Source organism: Nicotiana tabacum, chromosome 16, assembly GCF_000715075.1.
Source record: "Nicotiana tabacum cultivar K326 chromosome 16, ASM71507v2, whole genome shotgun sequence".
Classification (NCBI taxonomy): domain Eukaryota; kingdom Viridiplantae; phylum Streptophyta; class Magnoliopsida; order Solanales; family Solanaceae; genus Nicotiana; species Nicotiana tabacum.
This window is the reverse complement of record NC_134095.1, coordinates 106,026,226-106,033,152: the sequence shown is the minus strand read 5'-3', so window position 1 is coordinate 106,033,152 and position 6,927 is coordinate 106,026,226. Positions and strand designations below refer to the sequence as shown.

The 6,927-nt window shown below is 35.8% G+C and overlaps 1 pseudogene; it reads right to left on the bottom strand.

Moving 5' to 3' along the window:
• Positions 1-1,075: 1,075 nt before the first annotated feature.
• On the bottom strand, positions 1,076-5,346 carry LOC107803979 (benzaldehyde dehydrogenase, mitochondrial-like; annotated as a pseudogene).
• Between the last annotated feature and the right edge of the window lie 1,581 nt (positions 5,347-6,927).

Below are 6,927 nucleotides of genomic sequence, written 5' to 3'. Positions count from 1 at the left end.
TCGGACACTCAGGAGCACACAGCATGAAATGTTAACTGAAGCTTTGATGAAGCTTTGTGTTGAACACATACAACACCTCACACAAAAAGAAATTTGGTACGTACCTACATGTTCTCTTCCTCAACACAAACACAACACTGGATGATTTTTCCCTAGACTATAAAACTGCGCGCACACACACATAAAAGACATTAGTGATGAAAATGGTAAGACATCCCAATTGCAGTATTTTGACTGAACAATTAGGACTCACAAAGCATCAAATTTAAGCTGAACTTTTGGTATTGAACACACACACCCTTACACACAAAGGAAATTTTGCACGTAACTAGAAGTTTCTCTTCCTCCACACACAGACACACACAAAATACATTAATACTGAAAATGGTAAAATGAGAATTGATTACTTAGGTCTATATAAAGCCTTTAGTCCCTTAATGGAAGAGACACAACAAACAAACAAACTCTGTTATCATCAAAAATACTGAAAGAACATGAAGAGAGTGAAAAAGAGATGGCAGACAAGGGAAATGAAGAGATGGCAGAGAGCAGCAGCAACGGGATATTCCCGTTCACGCCAAAAAAAGGAAGTATAGTTCCTAAAGAGAAGAAGCATGTTTCTACCATGATGGGTGAGAAGATTGGACAGTCTATTGTTTCCCTTATCAAGAACACTAAAAAGAAGTGATAACCATGATTGATACTGATGAGATATCGACGTCTCCAATACATTTTTTTACTACTATATATAGTTTGATTATCAGTTGTCGGTTCAATTCTGTATTCTAGAATCATTCCTTATAAGGTCTAGAATCAGTCAAGTTTTGTTATTGTTTTGCTTTACTGTTTTCGCTATGCTTCGCATGGAATGTATCCGCTTTAGATTGTTACTTGTAATTGAATAAATTACTTTTTCCCCTGTACCTTAACTTCCGCAAACTATTATCAGATTATCAGGTCTATTAGGCTTTAAAACAAGTCTTGCTAAAGTTGTTGTGCTAAGGAATGATTTCTACTACATCGCTTAGCTGCATTGAACTTCTTTAAATCCAATAAGAAGGGTAACATTAAGAAATGATGTTTCAACAACTGAATAAAATATAACTTGCTATCAATTGCACATCAATTGCAGTTTGCTCATCACCCTCAACATGATAGACTATTCAAAGAGAATCAAAAGTTACGTCATAAAAAACAATATGACAGAATAAATATGACGATTAATCATAAATAGAGGGGAGACTTATATCCAAGCCGGATTCTTCAATGGGGTTACGACAGCCTTTACTTGCAAGTACTGCTTGAGACTGTATTCTCCCTTTTCTCTTCCTTGCACACTCATCTTATAGCCACCAAAAGGAATTGCAGCATCAAAGATATCAAAGCAATTAATCCATACGGTTCCAACTCTCAATGCTCGCATCAATGTGTTTGCAGTGTCAATGTTTTTCGTAAACACTCCAGCAGCTAGACCATAATGGGTGGCATTAGATCTCCTTATAACTTCATCTAGATCCCTGTAACCAAAATACTACTAAAGGAGTATGATAAAAATGATGATTGTACAGGGAAAGAATATCGTATTAGATTGTCTTATACGCACTTGAATTTTAAGATGGACTGCACTGGACCAAAGATCTCATCCTTTGCTATCTGCATATCGTCCTGAACGTTGGAGAAAACTTTGGGCTTAATATAGTAGCCCTGTGTACCAAGTCTATCGCCTCCAGTTTCAAGGGTAGCTCCACTTTCAACACCAGATCTGATATACTTCAGGATCTTTTCAAACTGTTCTGTATCAATCTGGTGTTTCATAAAAATCTTTTGTTTAGCATTTTCTCAAAGTGAAGAAAAGAAAAAGGCAAGGAATGCCATCCCTCCAAGTTTGTTAAGAACAAAAACATGCATGCTATTAGGTCTTGCAAACAACAAAAGCAACCTGTCTGAACACAATGATGCAAATGTTTGGTCAGGAAAGGCATAAAAGTCATGAATACCTGAGGACCTTGTTCATTTCCTGATTTAAATGGATCACCAACTGTGCGTTTCAATGCACGTGCCTTGGACTTTGCAACAAACTCATCGTAAATACTCTCATGAACATATGTCCGAGATCCAGCACAGCAGCATTGTCCCTTCAGAATCGACGAAATTAGAGTCCATTATGTCATTTCGAACCTGACCAATTACATCCTATGCGCAAGTACAGACAGGAAATACCTGATTAAAGAAGAGAGCAAAGTGAGCTTGCTCAACAGCCTGATCAATATCAGCATCCTCACACACAATGAAAGGGGATTTCCCTCCAAGTTCCAAAGTGACAGATTTAAGATTGCTGTTAGCAGCCAATGACAGTATAGTTTTCCCTGTATCTGTCGATCCAGTAAAAGCAAGCTGCAGCGTAAAACAAAATTAATTCAGTTGCCAATCTGTAGGCGCACACAGATATGGATGGAAATGGTTAAGTAGAGGATTAAGCATCCATAATCCTCTACTTTCATGGAGAAGATGGCCACATAACTAGTACAGTAGGGACTAATTTTGGAGACTTTCACCTTGTCCACGTCCATATGACTACAAAGAGCAGCACCAGCTGTTACCATAACCAAAAATGACATTCAAAACACCTTCAGGCAAGCCAGCCTGTTCCAGATACGTCAGAATATGAGAAATATCCAATAACATAGACAGATTATAGCAACAAAAATTCAAAAATGAAATGGTAATTCAGCTATCCTTCAAAGAGTAAGTATCAGTCAGCTAGGACTTGGCAATAGAGTTAATACAACATTATAGGTGCTGCAACACCATCTGAATCAGATGTATTTATTGTCACAAAGTTTAAGAAACATGTGATAAATTTTACTTAGATATGATGAAAATAACAACAGTACCAGAAAGCAATATAAGAAGAAACAATTGGTGCTACCTCCTGTAATAGCTTTGATACGTAGAGAGCAGATAAAGGGGTCTGCTCTGCTGTCTTTAGAACAACAGTGTTACCACAAGCTAAAGCAGGTCCAATCTTCCAAGCAAACATGAGAAGAGGAAAGTTCCATGGGATGCTCTGACCAACAACCCCAATTGGCTCATGCAAAGTCTGAACATGCTATGGTCTATCAGCAGGAATAGTCATACCATGAATTTTATCTGCCCAACCTGAAAATCCGGTTGAAGAATCATAGATGAAAGCAGTGATGAAGTACAAATAAATATTCACCATTCACAGGTCTCTTGACCTACCAGCATAATAACGGAGTAGACGAACAATCAACGGTATTTCAATGTTAGCAGCCTGTTCATATGGCTTCCCATTGTCCCAAGTCTCAAGTGTTGCAATTTCATCATTATGTTTTTCGATCAAATCAGCAATGCGCAGCAATATCTTTGATCTTTCCTGCAATTATGAACCAAGGAGAATTACGTGTGATCTTGAAGCAGAAGCATAAGTTCACTATACTGAGACGAGAAGTGGATACATAAGCACTCATTTTAGGCCATGGTCCTTCATCAAAAGCTTTACGAGCTGCAGTTACTGCTCGGTTAATATCTTCAGCATCACCCTCGGCAACATGTGCAATCACCTCCCCTGTCCTAGGGTCAAGTGTCGGAAAAGTTTTACCTACATTGCAGAAAGCTCAAGGAATTAGCTCCATTGTGCATTTTCCAGAAAGTCATTTTCGGAAAAAAAAATAAAAAATAAACAAACATGTTCAATGAAAGTCATTTTCTATTTGGTTATCCGAATTACATCAAAAGGGGGAAAATGACTTCAGGAAGTCATTTTTGCTTACAACTATCTTAACCTTCAACTGAATATTACTTGCTCCATCTATCACTTAGACATTATTAATCTTTATTACTAGAAAATTTAATCAAACGCTCTCTAATTAGCTAATATCATTATTATCTTTTATATATATCAATTTTATTTTATTTTTCAATCATCAACCAAATACCAAAAATAATTTTCCAAAAATATTATTTTCTATGAAAATGACTTCGTTCACATAAAAAACACTCAAATGGTCAAAATTTTAGTATATGGGGAAAAGAGAAACGATTTCACGGATTAACGAAAATTACCTGATGCAGAATCAACAAATTGTCCATTGATAAAAAGTTTAGTATATTCTACACTGACAGAAGGCTTGATCGGGTCCTCAATGGCAGCTCCTGTGCTGTATTGATAAGCTGCAGCGGCCACACGGGAGTTTCTTCCTGAAAGAAACAATATACAGAATAATTCACCAAAAATTGTTAACATCTGACAGCCTCCAATTCTGACCAAACAGAGAGAAATACAAATCTACTATACATTGCAGATACAAGAAATAAAAAGCATATCACGACTGAAAAAAATACACGACTTCAGCTTGAATCATTGCATACTTAGAGCAAAACATATATACGGCGAGAGTTGTACCCACCCCCACTCGCTTACTCTAAATCTTAGTTCCACCTTTGTTGATGTGATAGAGTATCGGACAAAGTTGTAAAACCACATTTTGCATTGTTAATTTATATAGCATCACATACTTGTTAAAATCTGTAAGAAAATTCAACAAGTATTAGTACTTCATAGAAAACTCACAGATCTTAAACTCCTCTTCATCATGTCCGATCCAGCCTTTGAGTAGTTTAAATATAAGATGGACAATAAACTTTCACAGATGTAATTGGTCAAAATAGAAAAAGATTATACCTCTGAATATTCTTTCTAGTTACTGATCAGAAAACAGATAAAGGAAAAAACGGGAAATGGAAGCCCGAATTACCAAAGAAACCAATAAGAAATGCAACTCCAAAAACAAGCTAATGACATGAGGATTGTTCGAAACTATGTAAGGAGATCAAGTCCACATCCCACAACTAGTGTGGGCCAACTTAACAATGTCCGCATAACCAGGTCTGCCAACTCCAGCGCGGACAACATATATAATATGGTGACACAATATCGGATAAATCAAAATCTGTTGGCTCTATATCATGATAAGAAATAGACCTTGAGGCTAACTCTACCGAAAATGTTAGCTCATGAGTTGAGGATTGCCTAAAATTATATAAGAAGATCAAGTCCACATCCCGCAACCATGTGCAACAAGTTTAACAGAAACAATCATTATAAAGGAAAAAACTTGCTGTCAGCAACTTTCACACATATACATTCAAGAATTGTAAAAGAGACACATACCAAGAGATCGGAAAGCAAAAGAGGATGGAGAAGTGAAAGAGCGAGGGACAAGAGATGTAATCATTCGAGCTGCCATGGCCACTAAAGCGAATGACAATCACAACTATAACAAAATATAGAGGAACGTACACTATACTGAAGTCTGAAGACATGGTTGTTGCTGATATAAGGTTATACAAGGTAGTTGGTGAAAAGTCAACCAACAAATAATTAATAGAAATTGGAAAAATCAGAAAGTGGATGAAAAAAAGAAAACAAAAAGTACTCTCTTTCCCTCCAGTCCATAATAAGTGATTATTTGGCCTTTTTATTTTGGTTCAAAATAATTATCATTTTTACATAATCAAGGATGAATTACCTTTAGTTTTACAAATTTGCCCTTATTTACATATCACAATATGTCAAGTTAACAATATGCAAATTTTAATTAAGATAATTTAGTCAAAATACTTATTTCTTTCTGGGAGTTAGTATTAATAGATAAGATTTACTCGCCCTTAACCAGAAATAAAGAAATCCCTAGTACTTAAGAAGTACTCCTCCTTTAATGAGCAAGACACTATTACACAATCGTTATATTTTAATATGTCAGTTACCACTTCTACTAGGTAACCAATTAATGCTTAAAATGAGATTTGCTTGTAAATACCTTATAACTGATTTATATCCTATAAATATTATTTATATCATGCATAGAACTTAAATTCTTAATTATTGTTTGACTCAATATATACAAGTAGTGAACTTTTTAGGAAACTGAATACACAAACAGAAAAAGTATAAGGAATGTTATATGTATTTACCCATAAACGGTACAGTTAAATTTGTAACATGGTTTATATACAAGTGAATCGGTTTTGATCCTAAAGTACGAAATAAATAATAACATAAACAAGAATACAAAATAAAATTGAGGGAAACACAAGCCTCGGTATGAATTTAGCCTCTCCGGTGGCAAAAGCGAGAACAATATTCAAGAACAAAGGCTGAGAACAATATTATCAAACGAGAGCAGAGTATAGCTTTTTTGTGTACAAAATGTTTCGTCTCTACAATATTGGATGTTAATCCTCCTATTTATAGCTCTATTCAGGGAGACAAGATCCCCAAATCAAGTTCATCTTGAATGAGAATAAAACTGTTATTGATGGTTGCATAAAGGTTGTCTATAAATGCAAATATTATATGTAATGGTTGCCCAATGAAAGATATCCGATGACAATGCTTTGAATCTTTGTTATCGGCTACTCTGTCGTCGGGATTCATTCAGCACAACTTGCATGCTTACATCCGGTGCTAGCCGTTTGTTGACTCACATCCCACATGTCTTTAGTTCCACATGTCATTCTGTCATTTGCCCAACTGTTACTAACTAATTTTATCCCATACAGATAGTTACGCTACTTTTCGGTGACGCAACTTAGTGTTACCGGGAAGAAGATAAGAGTTACTTTCTTGGCGGGAATGTTCCTGAACGACCTCTAACACTTGAAAGGATGCACGTCTTTTCGTATTATTGACCCGAACACGTGTTGCTCTGTGATTCAGCAAATATTTTCACCAGATTTTGAGTTAATCATGACCACAATTTTTGACGTCTATAACTTCTCCATTACACCTCATTTTAACTGATTACTTTCACAAATCCTTCTTCTTCTTTGAATCTCCATAAAGCTCTTCTGCAACATTCAACTCACTCAGTAAATTTTTCTTCATAAACATGTCTTCAAACA